The sequence below is a fragment of the Triticum aestivum genome, chromosome 4B, assembly GCF_018294505.1.
Source record: "Triticum aestivum cultivar Chinese Spring chromosome 4B, IWGSC CS RefSeq v2.1, whole genome shotgun sequence".
Taxonomy (NCBI): domain Eukaryota; kingdom Viridiplantae; phylum Streptophyta; class Magnoliopsida; order Poales; family Poaceae; genus Triticum; species Triticum aestivum.
The window spans coordinates 628902865-628930187 of NC_057804.1; positions in this window are offsets into that span (position 1 = coordinate 628902865).

Below are 27323 nucleotides of genomic sequence, written 5' to 3' on the forward strand. Positions count from 1 at the left end.
GGATTCGCCGTCAGGTAAGTTGCCCCTAAGTTATCACACCACAATATGAGTGTGCACTGCCGTGTGACTCCAAGTTCTGTGAGAACTGTGTCTATCCAAATGGCTTCAGACGCGCCATTGGCCAATGCCTTATACTCTGCCTCGGTGCTAGACCTCGAGACTGTAGGCTGCTTCTTGGAACTCCAAGATATAAGATTGGGTTCAACAAATATAGCAAAGCCACTAGTAGAACGCCTGTCATCAACACAGCCTGCCCAGTCGGCATCGGTGAATATACTAACTCCAGTAAATTTGGACTTACGAATCCATAGTCCTGTGTCTAGTGTTAAAATAGGTCTAGTATGTCATGTACACGTACCTTGTACATATGTAATTGTATGCTGATTGTTATATATATAGAGACGTGGAGAGGCTTTGCCCCACGGAAAACCCTAAACCCTATTCACAAACTTGGTATCAGAGCCTACCCTAGCCGCCGCCGCCCCTCCTCCCACCGCCGCCGCCACCGCCGCCGCCGCAGCTTCTTCGCGGCCACCGCGATGTCCACCGCACCAGCATCCACGATGACCCCTTCCTCTGCGCTCACGCTCACCGCTCCCTCCGCGCTCGTCCCGATCGCCCCTGTCATCGCTCCACCCGCCGCGATGGCTCCCACACCCGTCCTTCTGCCCATCGCGGTCGCGCTTGACCGCAACAACTTCATGCTCTGGAGGGCGCTTGCCCTCCCCAACTTCGCCAGAGTGCGCCTCCACGGCTTCCTCGACGGCTCGGCCACCACGCCGGCGCCGACCGTGACGACAGTCACTGGCGATGCCGCCCGCACCGTGTCCAACCCCGACTACGAGCAATGGTGGACGCTGGATCAGAAGGTTCCCAGGCATCTCCTTGGTTCGATGAGCGTGGAGATCTCCACACAGCTCATTGGCTGCAGGTCGGCCGCCGCCGCCTGGGCGGCCGTGCGCACCATGTTCACCGCCGAGAACAGCGCCGGCGTGCGCAACCTCCGGCGCCAGATTCAGGAGCTGCGCAAGGGAGATCGTCCCGCCGGCGAGTACATGCAGAAGGTCAAGGACCTCGCTGACTCGATGGCCGCCGCCGGCTCTCCTCTTCGCGATGATGAGATCATCGACTATATGCTGGCCGGGCTCGGCTTGACGTTCAACCCCATAGCCGCCTCCATGAACTTCGCGGGTGTGCCAATCATGCTTCCCGCATTCTACTCCAGCGTTCTCCACTACGAGGCCCTTCAGCAGCAGCAGTCCGAGCACGAGGATTGGCAGTCCTCCGCCAACGCCGCGTCTCGGCCGGTCTACAACAACACTTCCGGCCGAGCCTCTGATTCTGGCCGCTAGAGCGGCGGCCGCCCCTCCGCCAGTTCCCTCCCGCCCAGCTCGGGCGGCTATGGCAACAACCAGGGCAACGCCTCTGGTCGTAACAACAACGACGACAATGGCCGTAATGGAGGAGGAAACAGAGGTGGCAACGGGGGTGGTCGCAACCGCCGCTGGCGTCCCCGGTGCCAGCTATGCAAGAATTGGGGTCATGAGGCTGGCGACTGTCGCATCCGCTATGATCGCGACCACCGCGCCGCCAACTCTGCGTCCACACCCTCCTCCCATGAGCCACCGCACTGGATCCTGGACACCGGTGCGACGGACCACCTGATGAATGATCTTGATCATCTGCACTTCCACGAGCGCTATGGTGGGAAGGATCAAGTGCAAGTGGCAAACGGTGCAGGTTTGTCTATTTCGCATATTGGTCATTCCACTATACCCGGTTCATCTCTTCGCTTACGCAATATTCTTCGTCTACCACATATTCATCAACATCTTCTCTCCGTTTATCGTCTTGTCCTTGATAATGATGTTTTTGTGGAATTTCACCGTTTCTTTTTCCTTGTCAAGGACACGGCCACGGAGAAAATCCTTCTTCACGGTAGATGTCATGGTGGCCTCTACCCCATACCGTTTGGTCGCACGTCGTCATCCTCCACCCGCCAAGCGTCCATCAGCGTCAAGACCACCCCGTCCCAGAGGCATCAACGTCTCGGTCATCCCTCGAATAATATTGTTCAACACATTGTTAGGAATAATGATTTAGTGTGTTCTTCTGAACGTCAGACTTCTGTGTGTGATTCTTGTCAGTGTGCTAAAAGTCGACAATTGCCTTATAATTTATCACATCATGTTTCCACTATGCCTCTTGAGTTAATTCATTCGGATGTTTGGGGGCCAACTATTGCTTCTTCCGGAGGTTATAAATATTATGTGAGCTTTGTTGACGATTACTCCCATTTCTCTTGGATTTATCTCCTTAAGCATAAGTCTGAGGTTGAGCAAGTATTTTATGCCTTTCAGGCCCATGTTGAGCGTCTTCTCCACACTAAAATCATAGCTGTTCAGTCCGACTGGGGTGGTGAGTATCACCGGTTGCATCGTTATTTCCAATGCACTGGCATCTATCATCGTGTGTCGTGCCCGCACACGTCTCAGCAGAACGGCATTGCTGAATGCAAACACCGTCATCTTGTTGAAACAGGTCTTGCTTTGCTGGCTCATTCTTCTCTCCCATTGTGTTTTTGGGATGAGGCCTTCCTTACGGCATGCTATCTCATTAATCGCATGCCTACACCTGTTCTTCAACACGATACACCCATCTACCGTCTCCTTAAGGTGCACCCAGATTATAAATTTCTTCGCACTTTTGGGTGCGCCTGCTGGCCTAGTTTGTGCAAATATAATGCACACAAGCTTGCTTTCCGATCCACCATGTGTGTTTTCTTGGGCTATAGTCCGATGCATAAGGGATACAAGTGTCTTGATCATTCCACAGGACGTATCTACATCTCCCGTGATGTTGTTTTCGACGAGTCTGTTTTTCCCTATGCCACTCTTGGGGTCACTGTCGATGTCTCTTCATTGGCTGATGTTCTCTCTTTTCCTCCCACTGAACCGGCTATGGGTGACCATATGTGCAAATACGACTTGTCCTATTTGTCTACTGACACGCCTGTCCCAGGCCCAGTTGCTTATGTGCAGGATTCTTTGGCTCCACCCTCTCCGACGCCCAACGTGCATGGCGCCTCCACACCCTCTGCCCGCCGCCCCCACGTGGCTGACGTCCAGCTCTCCTCGGCGATCGACGTGCATGGGCCATGCACGTCTCCCCGCTCGGCTCCCGCATCGTCTGGCTCGGCTCCCGCGTCGCCCGGCTCGATCGCCGCCTTGTCCGGCCTGCCTGGTCCATCAGCTGTCGCCGCGCCCGGCTTGCCCAGCCCGTCCACTGGCCTGGCCGCCTCGCCCGGTTCCTCCGCGGCCTCCTTGTCGCACGGTGATGCGGTGTCCCCGGTCCTCGAGGCTGCGGCTCCGTCATTGCCACCGCAGCTCGCGTCGCCCTCTGTCGAGGGGAGTTCAGCTCCCTCGACCGCGACGCCCCCAGCTGCTCCTGCACACACCATGGTTACCTGCACCCGTGATCATACTCGCCGTGCCGTTGTTCCTACTGACGGGACTATCCGCTATGATCCCCGTGGCCATGCGTTTCTTGCGGTGCCTGTCTCTCATCGTGACGCTCTCCATGATACTGCATGGCGTACCACGATGATTGATGAACTCACCGCTTTGCATCACAACAAGACTTGGGTTCTTGTGCCTCGGCCGCGTGGTGTCAATGTTGTCGGGAGCAAATGGATCTTCAAGACTAAGCACCGTCCGGATGGTTCTGTTGATAAGTACAAAGCTCGTTTGGTCGCCCGTGGTTTCACACAACAGCTTGGCATTGACTATGGTGATACCTTCAGTCCGGTTGTCAAGACAGCCACTGTTCATTTGGTTCTTGCCTTGGCTGTTTCTCGCGGCTGGAGTCTTCGGCAGATTGATGTCAGCAATGCTTTTCTTCATGGGTATCTCTCCGAGGACGTCTATATGCAGTAGCCACCTAGTTTTGAGGATGCTCGTTTTCCCTCGCATGTGTGCAAGCTTCGGCGCGCCCTATATGGACTCAAGCAGTCCCCTCGTGCATGGTACGCTCGGCTCAGTGCCCGTCTTCTCGCTTTGGGTTTTGCCTCCTCCAAAGCAGATACATCTCTGTTTTACTTCCGCTATCGTGATGTTCAGATCTATATGCTTGTCTATGTGGATGACATTGTCATTGCCAGATCTTCTCCATGCACGGTTGATGGCCTTGTTCACACCCTCGCTGCCAGTTTTCCTATCAAGGACATTGGGCCGTTGGAGTATTTCCTTGGTTTGGAAGCGTCCTACAATTCAGGGGGGATGACATTGACTCAACGGAAGTATGCCTTGGATCTTTTACACCGTGTGAGCATGGAGAATTGTAAGCCTACTTCCACACCGTTGTCTACTTCCGAGTAGCTTGCACGAGTGTCTGGACGGCCTCTTAGTACCGATGATTCTTTCCGGTATCGTAGTGTTGTTGGTGGACTGCAATACTTAACACTCACCCGTCCGGATATTTCATTTGCCGTGAACAAGGTGTGTCAGTTCCTCTCACAGCCCACTGATGCTCATTGGGAAGAAGTTAAGCGGATTTTACGCTATGTGAAAGGGACATTGCACACAGGGCTGAAATTTCGCAAGGCTTTCTCTACTAGCATTAGTATCTTCATTGATGCAGATTGGGCAGGTTGTCTGGATGATCATCGATCAACTGGAGGTTTCACCATATTCGTTGGACCGAACCTCATTTCCTGGAGTTCGAAGAAACAACCAACAGTGTCGAGATCGAGCACAGAGGCCAAGTACAAAGCCTTGGCGAATGGAGTTGCTGAAGCCATCTGGGTAGAGTCACTACTCAAAGAGCTTGGAGTGTCTCAGCAACGTGTTCCGGTTCTCTGGTGTGATAACTTAGGGGCCACATATCTGACTGCCAACCCAGTTTTCCATGCACGTACCAAGCACATCGAGATTGATTTTCACTTTGTACGTGAGCGTGTTGCTTCTGGAGCTCTTGAGGTTAGATTCATTTCTTCTAACGATCAGCTGGCTGATGTGTTTACTAAACCAGCCACCAGACAGATGCTAGACCATTTTAGTACCAATCTAAACCTTGTACAGAGTAGAAGTTCAGATTAAGGGGGAGTGTTAAAATAGGTCTAGTATGTCATGTACACGTACCTTGTACGTATGTAATTGTATGCTGATTGTTATATATGTAGAAAGACGTGGAGAGGCTTTGCCCCATGGAAAACCCTAAACCCTATTCTCAAACTTCTAGCGTACCTTTGACATACCTCAGAATACGCTTAACTGCTTCCTAGTGAACCTCCGTAGGCTGAGACAGGAACTGGCACACTTTGTTCACAGCAAAGGAGATATATGGACGAGTGAGTGTCAGATACTGAAGCGCTCCAACTACACTGCGATACCTGAAAGAGTCGTCAGTACTCAGCAATGCACCACTGTGACGCGAAAGGCTCTCGGATGTAGCAAGTGGAGTGGAACTGGACTTGCAGTTCTCCATGTTGACGCGATGAAGGAGATCAAGTGCATACTTCTTCTGCGTTAATGTCATGCCCCCTGAATGAAAGGACGCTTCCAAACCAAGGAAGTACTCCAACCGGCCCAAGTCTTTGATGGGAAAACTCACAGACAAGGACTGCACAGGGCGATCCACCACAGTAGGTGTAGAACCAGCAATCACAATATCATCAACATACACAAGCATGTATATCTGAATAGCACCATGTGAAAAGATGAACAGGGACGCATCTGCCTTGGAGGGAACAAAACCAAGCTGTGAGAGCCGCTGACTCAACCGAGCATACCAGGCACGCGGCGACTGTTTGAGCCCTAGATGGACCTCTGGAGTTTGCAGACATGAGAGGGATAACGAACATCCTCAAAACCAGGGGGCTGCTGCATGTAGACATCTTCGGCCAGAAAACCATGGAGAAAAGCATTACTCACATCAATCTGTCAAAGACTCCACCCGCGGGAGACGGCGAGAGAGAGGACCAGACGAACCGTGGCAGGCTTCACCACGGGGCTGAAAGTATCTCCATAGTCGATCCCTTGCTGTTGAGTAAAACCACGAGCAACAAGGCGAGCTTTGTGCTTGTCAACCGAACCATCCGGACGATGCTTGGTCTTAAAGATCCACTTGCAGCTCACAACATTAACACCAGGAGGCCAAGGCACCAACACCCATGTGTTCGTGTGACAAAGAGCAGCAAATTCCGCAGACATGGCGGCACGCCAAGCTGGTTCACCAAGAGCATCACGATGAGTAGTGGGTGCGGCAAAGAATGCACGCCGACAAGTGTTGTACCGCACCATGCCATCCGTGTATCTCTTGGCCTTACGCGTATGATCGCGTTGACGAGTGACCATGGTGTGCCCGGGAGCTGCATCGTCGGTAGATGATGGCGGCGATGACGGAGACCCGACAAGTGGTATCGCGGCTGAACCATTTTCAGCAACAGGCAACACAGGTCGGGGAGACGCGTCGGGTTGGGCTGAATCAGGCGACGAGGGGGAGCTAGGCAGGGACGACAGCCCAGGGGATGCGGCTGGCGACCCGGCGACGCCCGATGCAGGCGAGGCGGGCTAGGCCCACCCAAGCAAGACGGGGGACACAATGGGCGACCCAGTTGGGCCCGCGGTCGTGCCAGCGGGCGAGGCCGGCGAGGCAGCCTCGGGAGACGGGGCATGCACGTCGGGGCCATGCACGTCGATCACGCCGGCGAATGCAGGTGCGGCGACGGTTTCCTGGGAAGAAATTAGAGCAACATCTGCAGAAAACAAGTCAGGTGACAAATATGACAGGTCATATTTCCGCACATGGACATCCGAAACCGGTTCATTAGATGGAAAAGTGAGGGCGTGCTCAATAGAAGAAATATCAACCGAGACACCCGGGCTGGAGTAAGGGAAAACTGACTCGTCGAAAACAACATCACGAGAAATGTAGATCCTACCAGAGGTGCGATCAAGACACTTATAGCCCTTATGCAGAGGACAATAACCAAGGAAAACACACATCTTGGAGCGGAACTCCAGCTTGTGGGAATTATACTTGCGGAGACTAGGCTAGCAAGCACACCCAAAAATCCGAAGAGAGGAATAATTGGGCTGAACATGAAATAGACGGAACAGGGGCGTGTCCTTGTTGAGAACCGGAGTGGGCATACAGTTGATGAGATAACATGCCGTAAGAAAGGCCTCATCCCAAAATCAGAGTGGGAGAGATGAATGCGCCAATAAGGCGAGGCCGGTCTCGACCAAGTGACGGTGTTTGCGCTCGGCAATACCGTTCTGCTGAGACATATGTAGACACAACACACGGTGGGAGATGCCCGTGCGTTGAAAGTAGCGATGAAGCTTGTGGTATTCACCACCCCAGTCGGACTGAACGGCCTTGATTTTGCAATCCAAAAGGCGTTCGACATGAGCCTGAAAGTTATAAAAGATTTGCTCAACATCAGACTTATGTTTAAGCAAATAAATCCAAGTGAAGCGCGTGTAGTAATCAACAAAACTAACATAATACTTGTACCCCCCCTCGAAGACGCAATAGCGGGACCCCAAACATCTGAATGAATTAATTCAAGAGGTACAGTAGTGACATGATAAGACATAGAATACGGTAGTTGATGACTCTTAGCATGCTGACATGCATCACACACTAATGGTGAATTATTTGAACTAGAACAAGGAAGGTCATGGCTCCGAACAATGGAGGTGACCACATTATTGGTAGGGTGACCTAGACGTTGATGCCATTGCGACGAAGAAACTCGAACACTGGATGAAGCATGGCGAGATGACAAGGACGATGCACGAGCAAAGGGAATCGGGTAGACCCCCCCCCCCCCCCCCGCGACTGCTACCTTGAAGAATGACGCGCCTGGTTGCTTTATCCTTAACAAAGAAAAGACGACGGTGAAACTCAACAAACACATCATTGTCACAAACAAGACGGTAGACAGAAATGAGATGCTCTCTGATGTGTGGAACATGAAGGATGTTGCGCAGTTTAAGAGATGAACCGGGTAAACGGGAATGACCAATGTGTGAAATAGACAAACCTACACCATTGGCCACCTGAACCTGGTCCTTGCCATCATAGCGCTCGTGAACCTGGAGGCGTTCCAAATCACTCGTCAGGTGATCGGTAGCCCTGGTGTCCAGTACCCAAGGATAGTTGACGATGTTGGTGGAGGCCGAGTTGGCGGAGCGAGTGTTGTGGTCCTAGTCATAGCGCTTGCGACAATCATCGGCCCCATGCCCCGAGTTTTTGTAAAATTGACACCGAGGGCGCCAGCGATTGTTGCGATGACCACCACCGCCGTTGTTGCCGCCGTTACCCCCGCCACTTTGCCGACCATTGTCGGCGTAGGAGGGGTTGCGATCGTGGCCACCGTTGGGGCCGCTGTTGCCGCCTTGGAGGCCGGGCCCGGGATGGCCATTGCCATCGGCCGAGCAACCCCCACCCTGGGAGGGGTAGGGCTCCGAGTAGGGAGCACATCCGCCTGGCTGTAGGGGCCGGAACGAGTCACGGCATTGGCAGAGGGAGTCCACCCCTCCGACGCACTCTGCTGAGCCTGCAACGCTTCGAACGACAAGACGAGCGAGTAGAAGCTGGAGTAGGGCATAGGTGCGTTACTCACACCCAAGGAGGCGGCGATGGAGTTTTAGGCGGATCCGAGTCCGGTGAGGATGTGATCAATGAGCTCACCATCACGAATCGGAGAGCCGGCGACAGCCATGGTGTCGGCGAGGGCCTTCATCTTGTGCATGTACTCAGCCGCAGACATCTCCTCCTTCCGCAGCGTCTAGAGTTGACGCCGGATGTGACGGACGTTGGTGCGACTCTGCGCGCCGTACATGGCACCGATGGCCGTCCATACTGCCTGTGCCGTCTCACAGCTGAGATGACAGGCGATGTCCTCCTCCATGGAGGTAAGAAGGAGGCCCTTGACCTTCTAATCCCGAGTCCACCAATGATGGTACGCCGGATTAGCGGCGGTCGTCGCGGCGTCGCCAGTCCTGATGGCGATGGTCTTGTCGGGTGCCGCCGTTGTTGGGGATATGATTATTGCGTATAAACCGCCCAGGAGGGGCCGGATTATACTCACAAGGAGTCATCTGTATAGAAGCCCATGAAGACGAAGACTATGGCGCTTTACTACAGGAGCTTAGAGGCCCAGAGCCCAATGGCAGATTAGGGCACATGTATGTAAACCGCCTTAAGATGTGTAACTTGTATTATAAGTTAGGGAAAGGAAGAAACTGAGCCGGGCACTTGTACGAGCCAGCCTCGGGATTCTGTAGACCGGCCGGGCGTCAACCTATGTATATAAAGGGACGACTCGGCGGCGGTTCAGGGACAAGAAACAACAACTCGAGAGATAGGTAAAGCGGATTCGCTCCCTGCTCATCGAGACCCAATCAATTCCACCACAACTGGATTGTAGGCTTTTACCTTCACCGCAAGGGGCCGAACCAGTATAAACTCCCCGTGTCCTTTGTTCCGGTTTAACCCCTTTAAGCTAACCGTGTTGCGATGGCTCCATGACTAAGTCCTCTCACTAGGACATCTGACGTGTTAATTCCACAACAGTTGGCGCCCACTGTGGGGCTATCACACGATGGTTTCGAGTTCTTGAAGGGTAGCTTCGAATGACTCAAGGGATACACGGTTGGCCGGATGACTAAGAGTCGTCGCGGCAAGCTCTACATCGACGACGCCGGGCCCCGAGGCCGGCTCAATCGAGTATGGGTACCGGGTCCCCTTCGGAGGAATTCATGTCTTCATCGGCAAGATCGGCGAACCGGGCCCTGAGCCAGACATCTGTACCGACCTCGTCGAGACGGCTCAGCGTGCAAGCCATGCCCGGGTTCAGCCTGCCATGAAGCGGGCGTTCGTAGGATTCATCCATGGTACCGAATCTGAACCGGTATCTGATGGTGAGACGACTATCTACTCCGACGACGGATCATCTACCGGGGAGACCGAGTCATTGTATCAAGTGCAGGACGGTCGGTTCGGGGGTTATTCCGATGGCGACAGTATTACGGACCCCTTTGAACCGCCAAACCGGGTTGCGATCTTCATGGCTGGTACGCAGCCCACCTTGCAATCTTCAACTGCAGCAGCTATGGTTTTTGGATCGGCAGCCGGGGCAGGAGGCCCCGCGCGTTGGTCGGCTCAAGTTCTCTTCGGTTTATTGGATGCCTGGATGATGTTGCTGACTACAGCAGTTACCCCAGCGACTCAAGATCACCATAATGCGGAGGTCACAAAGTTGCGTTATCAGATAACTCAGGCCAAGGAGGATTTGGCAGCTGAGGAAACCAGGATGGCTGAGGGACAAGCCGCTTTAGATGCCCAGTCATTGCGGATTATAGCTGAGAATTACCGGCTCATGCTGGATCAGAACACTTCGAATGCTGTATTGAGGAGGAGGCATCAGTCTCGCCTGCCGCCGGCTTACGAAGCGATGAATCTCTTCAATACGCCAGGAGCAGGGCCCAGTAATCTGGCAGTGGTAAACTGGACTGCAACGCCTAGGACCGGGGCGCCGGATCAACCATGGGTGATGGACCTGCCTCGACGAACAGATAACCCGCCGCAGTACATGACACCCCCGCCGGGGCACTTCTCCACCCCTTTGGACAACATGATTGTTGCGGCATCTCGATTGCCAGCTATTCCAATGGAGGGTGCGTCTCCAGCGGCGGTTGAGACGCAGCTGGCCAGGGATCTTCTTCAAACCGCTATGGTGCAGCAACAAGCCTACTCATATAGCCGGGACAAAATTCACTCGACCCCTCGCCCTAGCAAGAGTTACAGCAGGCACATTGAGGAACCAGCTATCTCAAGCAGTGCGCGGAACCATGACGCCCCTTGGGGACCTAATCTGGCGCACGGTGGTGCAAATGCTCAGGACGTGGTAGATAATGGTAGAGCGCGACGGGAGGCAGAGTTAGCAGCACAATACACAGATCATCGTCAGCCCGCCCCAGTTCGACCGGCGGCGTCAGTAGAACGAGGGATTGCTTTCAGCTCCTGGGGAGTACTGCGTCTCACCCCGGCTCTACGCAATGTGCGGCTACCCAACGATTTCAAGGGCCCGCATAAGGTGCCTAACTACACTGCTGACTTACCCCCCGAGTCACGGGTTGAGAGCTACGAGATGGCTATGGAGATGTTGGATGTAGATGAAGCGGCGTGTGCAAAGTACTTCACCATGATGTTGGAAGGAACAACCCGCACTTGGTTGAAGAGCCTGCCAGTTAAACCATGTCAATCGTGGATCTGGCTGCTTGTGTCCAAGGAGAAAACGAATCAACGAATCATTGGGTGCGCCGGGTTTCGGAAATCCTGCATTCGTCGGACCATATCAATGCTGATTCGGCAACCATAACATTGGAGGGCAATTGCCGGTTTAAGTCGCTGAAGCAGAAATTGGGACGGCTCAAACGTCACTGTAATGACATGGGAACGGTTATGGTAGCCTTGGTTAAGTATGCCGATTATGATAATACCAAGGATCCTGAGTCTGACGAAGAGAAGCCGGAGAAGGGAAAGAAGAATGGCGGTGCAAAGGGACAGCGACATAACCAGGCGGGTCATGGGAACAATGGTAAGAGTAAAGCGGACAATTCGGATTTTGTGGCTAACACCAATATGCAGGGTAATGCGCAGCGTCGTAAGGGTAAACCGCCCCAGCACGGTGGAGGCATGAATCTGGAGCGCCTGTTAAACCAGCCATGCCCAAAGCACGGGACAAAGGAGAATCCAGCCATGCACCTCTAGAAGGATTGCTTCATTATGAGGGAGTTCAAAAACTTTGATCTTTTCTGGTATGATCAGGGTCCATCCGGCGGTTCAGGTCCTGGATCTCACAGTCCAGGTTACGGCGGGCGGTTCAAACTCAGGATTTCAGAGTAATCAGGGCAACCAGAACAACCAAGGAGGTCACAGCCAGCAGAATAATCAAGGGAATCAGCAACAGTCAGGGTATCAGAGTTACCCAAAGCAGTTGAATAGTGGGCAATATCATGTTTTCACCACTAGCTTGTGCAAGCGTGATCAGAAGCTTCATAAGAGGACATTTAACATTGTTGAACCGGCAGTACCCCATTACTTGCGTTGGTCTGAGCAGCCCATCGTGTGGAGCAGAGAGGATCATCCACCCCGGGTTGAGAATCCGGATCATCTGGCTTTAGTGGTGGCACCTCAAGTGGGGGGGGGTATAAGTTCACCAAGGGACTCATGGATGGAGGGAGCAACATCAACATCCTGTATTACGAAACCTTCCGTCGCATGGGATTGACGGATAAGAATCTTAAACCGTCAAACACTCTTTTTCACGGTGTGGTACCAGGTAAATCGGCATATCCGGTTGGCAAGATAGCTCTGGAAGTTGTGTTCGGTGATGAGCATGATTCTAGGTAGAAACTTTGACCTTTGAGGTGGTGAAAATCCAGAGCCCATATCATGCCCTGTTTGGACGGCCGGTTTACGCAAAGTTCATGGCAAGGCCCTGTTATGTTTATTTATAGCTCAAAATGCCGGGTCATAAGGCGACCATTACAGTGCACGGGAGTCGTAAGATCGCTTTGGACTGTGAAGAGGGTGATGCGGCCTATGCTGAGTCAGTTTGTGCAGCAGAAGAGTTGAAGTTCTACAAGGACAATGTTGATCCGGCAGATATGACTCCTCTAAAGAAGCCCACCACAGAGCATGACCCGACCCTGAAGTTTAAACCGGCTGATGAGACTAAGTTGGTTGATTTTGTTCCTGGCGATTCATCCAAACAGTTTAGTATCAGCACTACTATGGATTCGAAATAGGAAAGCGCGCTCATCAAGTTCATCTGTGAGAATCGGGACATCTTTGCATGGAAACCTTCTGACATGCCAGGTGTACCGAGGGAACTCGCTGAGCACAATCTCAATATTGATCCTAAGTTTAAACCGGTCAAGCAGTTTCTCCGCCGCTTCAATGAAGAAAGGCGCAAGGCTATTGGTGAGGAGGTAGCCCGGCTCTTGGCGGCTAGGTTTATAATTGAGGTTTTTCATCCAGAGTGGCTGGCTAATCCGGTGCTAGTGCTTAAGAAGAATGGCACTTGGCGAATGTGTGTGGATTACACAGACTTGAACAAGGCTTGTCCGGCTGATCCTTTTGCTCTCCCTCGTATTGATCAGATTATTGATGTTACGATGGGTTGTGAGTGTTTGAGTTTCTTGGATGCTTATTCTGGTTATCATCAGATCAAGATGGCATTTAAGGACCAGGAGAAGACAACCTTCATCACTCCCTTTGGAGCCTTCTGTCATGTGTCTATGCCCTTTGGGCTCAAGAGTGCCCAGGCGACTTATCAGTGATGTGTGCAGAATTGTCTTCATACTCAGATTGAGCGCGATGTTCATGCTTATGTGGACGATATTGTGGTAAAGTCCAGAAAGAAGGAGACGCTGATAGATGACCTCAAGGAGACCTTTGACAATCTTCAGGTTTACAAGATGATGCTTAATCCGGCCAAGTGTGTTTTCGGTGTTCCGGCAAGCAAGCTCTTAGGTTTTCTGGTGTCTAACAGGGGTATTGAGGCTAATCCGGAAAAGATCAAGGCTATTACGTCTCTGGCTAAACCGGCGTGTATCAACGATGTTCAGCGTCTGGCGGGCCGTATTGCGGCCCTAAGCCGGTTTATCAGCCGTTTGGGAGAGAAGGCAATTCCTCTATATCAGATGATGAAGAAGACAGATAAATTTGTCTGGAGCGATGCTGCTAATGCGGCGTTTGAGGCTCTAAAAACACAGTTGGCCGAGCCACCGGTCCTTGCTGCTCCGGTCGATAATGAACCACTGTTGTTATATGTGGCTGCTAATGCCCGGCTGTCAGTGTAGCTATTGTGGTGGAGCGCAAGGAGGCTGGGAAGGAATATCTGGTTCAAAGGCCGGTTTACTATATCAGCGAAGTGCTCATTGAGTCAAAGCAAAGATATCCGCATTGGCAGAAGCTAGTGTATGGGGTTTTCATGGAAAGTCGGAAGCTTAAACAGTACTTTCAGGGCCATCCCATCATAGTGGTCAGTTCCGCTCCTTTGGGGGATATAATCCAGAACAGGGAGGCAACTGGCCGGGTTGCTAAGTGGGCTATTGAGCTTGGAACGCACGGGTTGAAATACATGCCTCGAACAGCTATCAAGTCCCAGGCCCTGGTGGACTTCATCAATGACTGGACAGAGTTGCAGGCACCGGAAGACAAACCGGATAATACATACTGGACTATCCACTTCGATGTGTCCAGGCAATTGGAGGGCTCGGGGGCTGGAGTTGTCCTTACTTCCCCTCGAGGTGACAAAATTCGTTATGTTCTCCGCTTAATGTTTCCTTGTACTAACAATGCAGCTGAGTACGAGGCCTTGCGCCATGGTCTTCGAGTGGCTAAGGAAATGAACTTAAGTCGGGTATGATGCTTTGGGGACTCTGATCTGGTGGCTCAGCAAGTTTCACGTACTTAGGATTCTGAGGATCCACTCATGGCGGCTTACCGACGAGAGGTAGATATTGTCGCTGGTCACTTCAAAGGTTATCAGGTTGAGCACATTGATCGGCGCAAAAATGAAGCGGCAGATGCTTTAAGCCGGCTGGGATCTCAACGTAAGCCGGTGCCGCCCAATACCTTTCTGGATGTCTTGCATAACCCGTCAGTTAAGTTGCCTACAGAGGAGGACCTGGTTGTTCCTGATCCGGAGGCACAATTGGTGGCCGTTTTACATATTATTCCGGATTGGACGATTCCATATTTAGCATATATGAATCGGGGCGAGTTACCAGAAGATGAAGTTTTGGCCAGACAGATAATCCGGCGATCCAAGTCCATGGTTATTCACAATGGCGAGTTACACCACTGCAGTGTCTCGGGTGTGTTCCAGCACTGTGTTTCCCCTGAAGAAGGCCGTGAGATTCTGCGTGAGATCCACGAAGGAGACTGTGGTCACCACGCCGGGTCAAAATCCTTGGTTGCTAAAGCCTTTCGTCATGGCTTCTATTGGCTGACGGCTCATGCTGATGCTGAGGACTTGGTGAAGCGATGCGATGGTTGTTAGAAATTCTCACGACGAGCTCATGTTCCGGCTCAGGAGCTAAGGATGATTCCAATCACTTGGTCGTTTGCTACTTGGGGGCTTGATATGGTAGGACCTTTTAAGCGGTCCAAAGATAAGAAGACCCACCTGTTGGTGGCGGTTGACAAGTTCACTAAATGGGTTGAAGCAGAGCCCGTAAGCAAGTGTGATGCAGCCACGACAGTTCAATTCATTAAGAAGGTGATCTTCCGTTTTGGTTTTCCACACAGCATTATCACAGATAATGGCACCAACCTTTCCAAAGGTGAGATGGAGGATTTCTGTCAAAGAGAGCACATTCGACTTGATGTGTCATCAGTGGCCCACCCCCAGTCTAATGGTGAAGCTGAGAGAGCTAATCAGGAAATCTTGAAGGGTATCAAGCCCCGGCTCATGGTTCCTTTGAAGAGGACGCCGGGTTGTTGGGTGGAGGAGTTACCATCTGTATTATGGAGCACAAACACCACCCCAAATCGATCTACGAGTTATACACCTTTCTTCATGGTTTACGGGGCAGAGGCGGTGCTCCCAAGTGATATTCGTCATGACTCGCCCCGGATTGCCAATTATGTTGAAGCAGACAACGAGCAAGCACGTCAAGAAGCACTGGACCCGTTAGATGAAAAACGGGACATAGCGTTAGCTCGTTCGACGGTTTATCAACAAGACCTGCGGCGTTATCACAGCTGCCGGGTTAAAACAAGAATCTTTCAAGAAGGCGACTTAGTGCTCCGACTCATCCAGGATCAGACCAATATGCACAAGTTATCCCCACCTTGGGAAGGGCCCTTTGTGGTCAGCAAGAATCTGCACAGCGGATCATACTACCTCATCGACGTTCGAGAGCACAAAGACTCACGCAAATCGGAGGAGGAGACCCGTTGGCCGTGGAACATCGCTCATCTTCGGCCTTACTACACCTGAGCTATAGGCTCCTCTTATGTACATATTTTGACAATGTATATTTTATGATCAATATAATAAACTGACATCCTTGCTAAAAGCAGGGCCTCTGCCGTTCTTCCAATATTTCTTGGTTACAAGGGGGCTTTTGCTTATAAAGCGACGTCCTATTTGTCCATTCAACCGGCTATCATGCCACAACAAAGCTTGGGAGCTTCACACCCAAGGGGCCAAAGAGAGTCTTGTTGCTAAGCACAAGTCAAACATAGGCACCCATTGAGCACAACTCACAAAGTTACTTGGGGGCTCTTTGTGCAAAGCAACAAAGAGTTTGAAAGGACCCTTGTAATAGGCTATCGAGCCAGGCTTGGAAGCCAGGTGTATTCACCTAAAACCTCGGGTTAACCTGCCTTCATCAAGTAAGCCACTCCGTCTAGGTAAACCTGGTATGACCCGCCGAACATTTGACAAGTCAATCTAATTGTCGGTGTCAAAACCGGCGGATCTCGGGTAGGGGGTCCCGAACTGTGCGTCTAGGCGGATGGTAACAGGAGACAAGGGACACGATGTTTTACCCAGGTTCGGGCCCTCTTGATGGAGGTAAAACCCTACGTACTGCTTGATTGATATTGATATTGTGGATGTTTACAAGAGTGGATCTACCACGAGATCAAGGAGGCTAAACCCTAGAAGCTAGCCTATGGTATGATTGTAATGGTTGTTGTTGTGTCCTACGGACTAGAGCCATCCGGTTTATATAGACACCGGAGAGGGCTAGGGTTACATAGAGTCAGTTACAATAGTAGGAGATCTACATATCCGTATCGCCAAGCTTGCCTTCCACGCCAAGGAAAGTCCCATCCGGACACGGGACAAAGTCTTCAATCTTGTATCTTCATAGTCTTGGAGTCCGGTCGATGATGATGATAGTCCGGCCGATGATAGTTCGGCCGATGATGGTAGTCGGCTATCCGGACACCCCCTAATCCGGGACTCCCTCAGTAGCCCCTGAACCAGGCTTCAATGATGATAAGTCCGGCGCGTATATTGCTTGGCATTGCAAGGCGGGTTCCTCCTCCGAATGATAGAAGATTGTGAACACCAGGATAGTGTCCGGCTCTGCAAAATAAATTCCACATTCCATCGTAGAGAGAATAATATATACACAAGTTCAATCTGCTGACGTTTTTTGCGGCATGATGTCATGCCACTACCAAGCCATTACTTGAATTGTTTTTTACTCTACCACCTCAGCGCATTTAGCGAAGCGGTTTCCTTGGCACGTCTAGTCGAAGCAGAGATCGTGTTCCCCCTTAATCCGGGATTCTCATCAATACGAACGTGGGTAACCCAACCGCGCCATTGATGGTGACGCTTGGGGGATAAGTGAGTTTTACCAGGCCGGTGGGGGACGCGTAGACTTCGCCCGCCCGTATAAGGGATAAGGATTCACCTTTTCACCTACGCCTTCTTCCTCCTTTGCTTATCCATCTCCGCGCACTCGAGCTCCAGCGCCCAAGCCCGCACATCTCATCTCAACCTTCCCCAGTCATGTCTGGAGTGGGAGGCAAGTGGATGACCTCCTCCGTTACGGAGGAGCACATCGAAAGACTGCGCAACGCCGGCTACCTGTCCGGCGACATTGCGCACCGGCTGCCCGACAAGGGGCAGCTCATCCCCACCCCCAGGCCCCATGAGAGGGTCATTTTTCTTCCCCACTTCCTCCGCGGACTGGGCTTTCCACTTCACCCCTTTGTCCGGGGGCTCATGTTCTACTACGGCCTGGATTTCCATGATCTGGCGCCGAACTTCATCCTCAACATCTCGGCGTTTATTGTCGTGTGCGAGGCCTTCCTCTACATCCAGCCCCACTTCGGCTTGTGGCTCAAGACCTTCAATGTCAAGCCGAAGGTAGTGAAGGGCACTCAAGCGGAGTGCGGAGGCGCCATGTTGGGCAAGATGCCCAACGTCCTTTGGTTCAAAGGGGCCTTCGTGGAATCCGTCAAGGGGTGGCAATCGGGGTGGTTCTATATCACCGAGCCGCACGACCCTACGTGGGCGGCGGCCCCCGAGTTCAGATCTGGTATCCCCACGCAGCTCACCTCCTGGAAAGAGAAGGTCTTGCTATGGGGTAGTTCGGAGGAGCTGACGGGACTCCAAGCCTGTATCCAGAAGCTGGTGAAGAAGCTCAGGCTGGTTAACATGGTCCAAGTCATGCTCGTCTGCCGGATTCTCCCATGCCAGGAGCGGGCATTCAATCTGTGGGAGTTCAATCCGGAACAGCACCAGGCGCTGAGCGGGCTCTTCGACACGACGTACGAAGGCACCTGGAGGGTGCTGTTTAAGGGCACCGAAGCCCCCGCATCCGCGATTGAAGATCGCGGATTTCACTCGCAGCGTCAAGCCAACGAGGTAAGTGATTATACCCCTTTACGGGACACTTGCTTTTCATACTTTGACTCTATGCGGGTTTTAATTTCCCCTTTTCCTTTGACAGGATTGGATGAGGAAGGCGGAGCAGATTATCTGCCCGGCTCCTATGCCAGAAAACCCAGTAGACGCCCATCTAACGAGGCTGCTGGTTCCGGCACCGCACGTGGTGCCGGAGAAGAAGGCCAAGAAGGAGGCCACGAGTGCTCGAAAGAGTTCCCGTTTTCAGGTGTCCGACGACTCTGGGGCGGACTCCTCCCCCGAAAACGAGGAGGAGAAAGAGGACTCTCTCCCAGAGGAGGGAGAGAGGAAGAGGAAGGCTTCCCCAACAGGGGAGGCCGAAGGGTCCAAGAGGGGAAGGAGTATTCCCCCTGACAGCTCCGCCAACATCAACATTGGCGAGGAAGAATGACCTTCAAGGGCCAAGCCTCCGGCGAGATCGTAAGTATCCGGATTCCTGAATGATTTATAATTTCTTTTTCTGGGTCACATAGTGTCAATCTGATGCCGCATGCTGCTTGTAGTCCTGCCAATGATGATCTCCCCGCTTCATCGAGCGGGTCGTTGGCTCTGTCGGATGTAGACTCCATCCCGACCGCCTCCACCCCTCGCGACACCGAGGACGGCGAGGTGGGATCCTAAGAAGGGACCCATCAGGGGGAGGCTCCGGAGGCGCCACAAGGCGGCCTCCCGGACTTTGCGCCGGACTCCACATCAGAACCCGCAGTGGTTCCGGAGCCCGGCCAGCGGCCCCTTCGCACGAAGGGCAAGACCGTGACGCCGGCAGCTTCCGTCCAACCGGAGGCGCCGGACAATTTGTTGGAGGCGCTGTAGAGCGCTTCCATCGAGGAAGAACACCGCACTATTATGAGTGCGGTGATCAGAAGGTACAGCTTGCCAAGAGCGGGCTGACCGAAGCCTGCAATAGCCTTCTATCAGGCTTTGAGGTAAGAAGTTAAAAATATGCAATGTAATACCGCATAGACAGTAGCCCCTGATGCTCAGTTCGGTGTTCGGAAAGAAAAGCCGGACTGAGGATCTGAAAAAAAGAAGATGTACGCAGGGTTGCTAAAAAATTATGTCAATATGGGTTGCAGGCTGCGCTGCTGACCTCTGCCGCACTGACTGCAGAGGTCGGTGCTTTGAAGCAGGAGCTCGAGCGGTCTGAGCAAGAGCTCGGCCGTGCCAAGAAGCAGCTCCAGGACAAAGAAGGTGAGTAACACCACTTTGAACTTGTACCTTACAGAAAAGGATTTAGGTTGCAACAAAAAATAACAAGGATAACATGGGTACTACAGGGGCCACGAACGAGGTGGCGACCCTGAAGGAGGCCGTGTCCGCGGCCGAACGCAATGCGGCCGCAGAACGGGCAGAGCGAGAAAAGCAGGAGGCGCGGGTGGCGGTGGTTCGGCAAGAGCTCCAGGCTCTCATGAAAAGGCATGAGATTTTGGAGCGTGACTCGAAGACTCGAGAGTCCGAGCTTGCCTCGGCTCTCGAAAGTGCCAAAACTGCCAAGGCCGATGCCCATAAGTCCCCGAATTCAGAGCTCTCCAGGGGCGTTTGCAGATCTGCCTTGTAGCGTGTCTGATGCCGCCGCATTCTACCGAGCCGAGGAGGGGATATCAATGGAGAAGGTCTTCTGGTCTCAGTATGCTGAGGCCGGCCATCCGGTGCCCCCTAGCGACCAGCTGAAGCAGCTGGCCGAGCTCCATAAGGTGGCCGAGCAGGCCATGAAGGGCCTCATAGTCCGGCTGTGGCCTAGAGAGGCCATGCCTGGGAGCTACTTCGGCCTCGTGCGACGGTTAGTGGATGCGTGCCCCTGGGTGGAGGTTATCAAGCGCTCCGCCTGTATTGAAGGTGCTCGTCGGGCCCTTGCCCGCGCAAAGGTGCATTGGGGCAAGCTGGATGCGGAGAAGCTAATCACTGACGCACCACCAGCGGGCAAGGAATATCGTATGCCCGAGATGTACTATAAGACTGTCCTGAAGGGTGCCCGCAAGATTGCGGATGAGTGCCCCAGGGATGTAATTATTGAGTAAATTCGCAATTTGTTATCCTGTGCGCTGAAAACTTTGTTCATATGCGCTAAGCAACGCTTGTTAATTTAAAATATTACCTTCTGTGCGGCCGTTTATTAAATCTGAGAGATGGCAAGTCGTCGGCTTCAGCCCCCATGCCACGAGTGCTGGGGTGTTCGGGATAAATTTGAGCACTCTTGTTCCCATTTTTGGGTCTATCTAGGGAGGCGCTCAACACAACGAACAAGGCAACCAGACTTATAGTGCTTGAACACTCTCACTTAGCCATAGGATTCTATAATTTTAAATTTCGGCGAAGCCCCTAGTATTCGGAAGACCGAATTCGGGGCGCTATCCACGCCTTCGTCGGACATTATCCGGTACTTCGCTCGAAGCGGCGTAGGTCTTTAAGGACCCGAAAAGACCTCTGGAACAGCGACCAGTCTCTCGCCTTATCATGACAGTCAGTTTTAGCTTTCTCCACTGAGGCGTTAACCCGGCTCAACCGGGGTTCAATCGCAGTGGTTCTCCCAGTGCTACCTTAGCCGATAGAACGGAACGTAAGGTGCCAAACATGGGAGCCGGGCAAACCCAACTATTGACCCAAGACATGATTCGGAGCCAATTCATATAATGCTATAAGTTCGGGGTGCCGCACTTGTGAAAGTGTGCGGACTTTATCACACCATAATGCGGGGAACATAAGCCCCTGGTGTATTTGGCCGTACCAAAATGTACGGATGCAACATGTCGTAAATGAACATAAGGTAATGCAATTATGGGCAAAAAGTGCTGTATTTTATTCGAGAAGATTTGCTATGAGTGCGGAATGATACAAATAGTGCGGAAAGCAAGGGATTGGACGAATTAAAGGCGTCTCCCTTCAGGGGTAGGCCGTGAAATGGTGTATTTAACAAATTTAATGCTCGTAATGGAGACCACCTGAGTGTTCGTCGCAGCCTTTGTCCCTCCCTGGCTGTTGCATCATGAGTTCGGCAGGTTCGCCGCCGGATAGAGTTCTGTATAAAAAAGAGAGAAATAAAAGATAAAAAGAGCGACACACTTGGGAGCCCCTAGTGTGGTCGAACCGCACTCTGGGTCTGTTGTGGTTGTGCCTCTCCCCCTATGCCCATGGTATCTCCAGGGCGTAATTATGTACGCGGAGAGTTTGTCTTACAATTGTACGAGAGCTGGGGTTGAGGCCGCATTGCTACGCGTGCTTGGAACGTGCCAGGTGGTCTTGGTTGATGTTGCTCCGGGCGCGTTTGGCCGTGTCCGGTCGTTTAACGGCCGGACTCGAAAATTGCCTTAAAAGGATGCTCTGTACTTCTGCCGCAGAGCCGCTGTATGTTCCTCCGTTCGGAGGGAGCGTTCCATGTTTCCGTTGACCGTGATGACTCCACGAGGGCCTGGCATCTTGAGCTTAAGGTATGCATAATGCGGCACCGCGTTGAATTTTGCGAACGCGGTTCGTCCGAGCAGAGCGTGATAGCCACTGCAGAATGGGACTATGTCGAAGATTAACTCCTCGTTTCGGAAATTATCCGGGGATCCGAAGACCACTTCCAGTGTAACTGAGCCTGTACAACTGGCCTCGACACCTGGTATGACGCCTTTGAAGGTTGTCTTTGTAGGTTTAATCCTTGAAGGGTCTATGCCCATCTTTCGCACTGTATCCTGATAAAGCAGGTTCAGGCTACTGTCGCCGTCCATCAGGACTCTCATGAGGTGAAATCCATCGACGATTGGGTCTAAAACCAATGCGGCGAATCCGCCATGGTGGATACTGGTCAGATGGTCTCTTCGATCGAAAGTGATCGGGCAAGAGGACCATGGGTTGAATTTTGGGGTGACTGGCTCCATCGCGTATACGTCCCTTAGTGCACGCTTCCGCTCCCTCTTGGGTATATGCGTTGCGTATATCATGTTTACCGTCCGAACTTGAGGGGGGAATCCCTTTTGTCCTCTGTTGTTTGGCGGCCGGGTCTCTTCCTCGTCATCGCTGTGTAGCCCCTTGTCATTGTTTTCGGCGATTAATTTGCCTGCCTGCTTGAATACCCAACAATCTCTGTTGGTGTGGTTAGCTGGCTTTTCGGGTGTTCCATGTATTTGACAGGAGCGGTCGAGTATTCGGTCCAAATTGGACGGGCCCGGAGTGGTTCTTTTGAATGGTTTCTTCCGTTGACCGGGCTTGGAGCCTCGGAATCCGGCGTTGACTGCCGTATCCTCATTGCTGTCGCCGTTAATGCGGCGTTTGTTTTTGTTTCGACGCGGCCTGACATTGCGGTCCTTGGTATCCGGACTGCCAGCGTTTTTGCTGAGGTTGTTGCTGCGAGCTAGCCAGCTGTCCTCTCCCGCACAGAAGCGGGTCATGAGTGATGTGAGGGCTGCCATGGATTTCGGCTTTTCCTGTCCTAGGTGCCGGGCCAGCCACTTGTCGCGGATGTTATGTTTGAAGGCAGCGAGGGCCTCTGCATCCGGACAGTCGACGATTTGATTTTTCTTTGTTAAGAACCGTGTCCAGAATTGCCTGGCCGATTCGTCTGGCTGCTGGATTATGTGGCTTAGGTCATCTGCGTCCGATGGTCGCACATACGTGCCCTGGAAATTGTCGAGGAATGCGGCTTCCAGGTCTTCCCAGCATCCAATTGACTCTGCGGGCAGACTGTTAAGCCAATGCCGAGCTGGTCCTTTAAGCTTGAGCGGGAGATATTTGATGGCGTGAAGATCGTCGCCGCAGGCCATATGTATATGGAGGAGATAATCCTCGATCCAAACCGCGGGGTCTGTTGTACCATCGTAGGATTTGATATTAACGGGTTTAAACCCTTCAGGGATTTGATGATCCATTACTTCGTCAGTGAAGCATAGTGGGTGCACGGCGCCTCTTTATTGAGCAATATCGCGACGTAGCTCGAGAGAGCGTTGTCTGCTGTGTTCGGCCCGGCCAGAGTAGTTGTATCCGGCGCGACGGTATTCGTCGTGGGTCTTGGGGCGCCCACGTGATCCATAGATAGATCTGGATTGTCTTGCCTTGTCCTCCAATATATCCCGCAAGTCCAGCGCGTTCCCCCGTGGCTTCATGCTTTTTGAGCGGTGCCGGGGTACGGTTTTGGTGGAGGGCTTGCACGCCTCTCTATCGCGGCCACGAGGTGGTCGGTCTGCCGTATTGTGCGCTGGTGATGCAGGTTTGTACGCTTCCTCCTCTAGTCGGGGGAGCAACTTGCGTTTTGGGTAACTTTTGGAGGGGCGTTCGAGTTCATACTCTTCGGCCGCGAGGACCTCGGTCCATCTGTCGGCCAGTAGGTCTTGATCAGCTTGAAGCTGTTGCTGCTTTTTCTTTAGGCTGTTTGCCGTGGCCATTAGCCTGCGTCTGAAACGCTCTTGTTCGACGGGATCCTCAGGCACGACGAATTCGTCATCGTAGAGGCTTGCCTCGTCTCCGGAGGGAGGTAATTAATTATCATCCTCGACCTCTTCGTCTGTCGCCCTCTCGTGAGGGCTTGCTTCTGCCTCCTCCTGCGCTGGATCGTGCTGGAGGGGGTTGTCTTCGGCACTTTCTGGGCTGTTATTATCTCCTGTGCCGGAATCTCTATTCTTGCTGTGGCGGGATTTAGAGCGGCGCCGCTGATGTCGGCGCTTGGGCTGTTTCTTTAAGGAATCGGCCTCTGTTGCTTCTTCGCCGTCCCCATCTTTTGGGGTGTCCACCATATATATGTCGTATGACGAGGTGGTCTTCCAGTGTCCTGTAGGCACTGGTTCTTGATAGTCTCCGGCATCGTCGTCCATACCGTCGATGTCTTCGGAGTCATAGTCGAGTACGTCGGTTAGATCATCGACGGTGGCTACAAAGTGGGTGGTGGGTGGGCTCTGAATTTCTTCGTCGTCCGCGTCCCAACCATCCTGGCCGTAGTTCGGCCAGGGCTCTCCGGATAGCGAGAGATGCTTCAGCAAATTTAAGATATCGCCGAAGGGTGAGTGCTGAAAGATGTCCGCAGCGGTGAATTCCATGATCGGCGCCCAGTCGGATTCGACTGGCAGGGGCGCAGGAGGTTCGGAGTCCGGCACCTCGAAGTCCTGAGCTTTATGCAGGACAAGGTAAGTGTTCGGCTCCATCGCTGTAGAAGTTGCAGCTCCCGAGGCGGTGTCCAGCCATCCGTCCTCGATCCGTGCGATCGGCTTCGGACTATGGGTCGGAGCGGATTCGTGTGCGGCCTCCAAGGTGCTGTCCGGCGGCAGAGTTAGGTCTTGCCCATCGTGACAGCGCGACACGCTCGGCTGTGGCTCAGATCCATCGAAGATCAAGTCCCCGCGGATATCGGCCGTGAAGTTTAGGCTTCCAAACCTGACCTGACGGCCAGGGGCGTAGCTTTCAATCTGCTCCAGATGGCCAAGTGAGTTGGGCTGCAGTGCGAAGCCGCCGAATACGAAGATCTATCCGGGGAGAAAAGTCTTACCCAGGACTGCGTCGTTGTCGATTGAAGAGGCCATCAAGCCTATCGGTGACGACACAGAGGAACTCTCAATGAAAGCACCAATGTCGGTGTCAAAACCGGCGGATCTCGGGTAGGGGGTCCCGAACTGTGCGTCTAGGCGGATGGTAACAGGAGACAAGGGACACGATGTTTTACCCAGGTTCGGGCCCTCTTGATGGAGGTAAAACCCTACGTCCTGCTTGATTGATATTTATATTGTGGATGTTTACAAGAGTGGATCTACCATGAGATCAAGGAGGCTAAACCCTAGAAGCTAGCCTATGGTATGATTGTAATGGTTGTTGTTGTGTCCTACGGACTAGAGCCATCCGGTTTATATAGACACCGGAGAGGGCTAGGGTTACATAGAGTCGGTTACAATAGTAGGAGATCTACATATCCGTATCGCCAAGCTTGCCTTCCACGCTAAGGAAAGTCCCATCCGGACACGGGACGAAGTCTTCAATCTTGTATCTTCATAGTCTTGGAGTCCGGTCGATGATGATGATAGTCCGGCCGATGATAATTCGGCCGATGATGGTAGTCCAGCTATCCGGACACCCCCTAATCCGGGACTCCCTCATCAAGTAAGCCACTCCGTCTAGGTAAACCTGGTATGACCCGCCGAACGTTTGACAAGTCAATCTAATATAGACCCTGAACTTTTCAAAGTTAAAACGACGATTAGTTAATGTGAGGTCCATCTTAAAAGGCTTTGTTAAATGGTTTAACTCAGCGGCCTGGCAGCCCATGAAAAGCCTCGAATTTGGGCCTGGCAGCCCTTGAAAAGCCTCGACTACAAGTTTTTATTTGATTTTGTTTTTGCAAGTTTTCTCTCCTTTGATAAGGTTTTGAGTTAAACCGGCGTCTATTGACCCGGCCTAACTATAAGTCATTACATCAACCTGGTGTTTCTTAACCCGGCGTAGCTTTCAACTATCAGTTGTTAGCACATAATCACTTGTAAACCGGTGTTTCCTCGCCCGGTCTGGCATTGACTGTAAAGTCGCCAGGATGATCATCCGGTGTTTATCATAACCCGTCATGGCTTATTATGCACCAGCACAGCATGGTGGGAGTTATCAACACTCAAGATTTGGGTTATCACTCTTACTACAAAAGTTGGTAAATCAACGATGTGATTCAATATCACAGGTATGATGTATTTCATATTTCATTGTTTTACAACCTTGGTTATAAAACTCTGGCTCTATATTGGGTATCATAACCCGTCCGGCGGTAAACCGTTAGGGCAATTTTAAGTTTCTCAAATGCAGAAAATAGGATTGCATGAAATTACTAAGGCACATAAGCAAGCATAGCAACAATCATGATAGATTTAGCAGTGCACGATGGCAGCAGATCAAAGTATTTCAACTAGCCTATTACAAGGCGCTTTGATGCCCAAAAGAATAACTGTTTGTTGCACATGACACAATCTGTGGAAGTAAAGCTGGCTGCCGGATCATGATTACTCTTTAGCTTACTGAGAAGGTTTTGGATCGTATTGCACCGGTTCATCCTCCTCCTCCCCATCCACTGGCTGGAAGTCAATGGTTGCCCAGTCAATTCCAGACAAAGCTCAGAAGACAGCTTCATCGATTATAAGATCTGATGGTTCAACATCAGGGGCATAAGTGTGCTTACGTATTGGCGAGATTAGATTTTGGGCTTCATAAGCTAGCGCATCAATCCGTCTATTGTCAGCAGCATAGATGGACCGGTGAAAAGACAAATTAGTTTCTTCGGCCAATCTGCTTGCAAGCGGGCGCATCTCTTTTGTCAAGGCTTTAAGGGTCTCATTGTCAAATTCCGATCCGTCTTCTTTTTGGCTAGGATAGCCATTTCCAATGTCTTCCGGATCAAGATCAGCTATCCAAGCCTTAGCCTGAGTTAGTGCAGATAAAGCGCCAACCCTTGCAGCAGATCTCTTCACCTCTTCTAGCTGGGCAGGTGTCATGGATAATTTGGCTAATGTGTCCTTGATTAAGGTTGGTGGCGGTTTATTGTACGAGGCTGCGCAGATAACTCATTGAGCACCGGTATACATTTGTTCTATCAAGGTATAGGCCGCTTTCAGTTTCTTGCACATATCCGAGCCAAGATGAGCAACACGGCTACCTGCAACGGTTTAGGAACTTGCTGTTAAACCGTCAGTTTCAAAGATGTTTAAGAAAAGCTCTTGAAGAGAGTATTTACCAAAGACAGCAGAAGTCATAGCATTGATTTGCCTCTTTAAGCCAGTCAGCTCTTCCGCCACCGGTTTAAGTGCCGCTTCAGCATCCTCCGCCCGTTTCAGCAAAGTGGCTTTTTCAGTCTCCCAGCCTGCCCGTTCGTTTTTGAAGCCATCCTTCAATTGTTCCATCGATGTTAAAGCGCCCTTCAATTCATCTT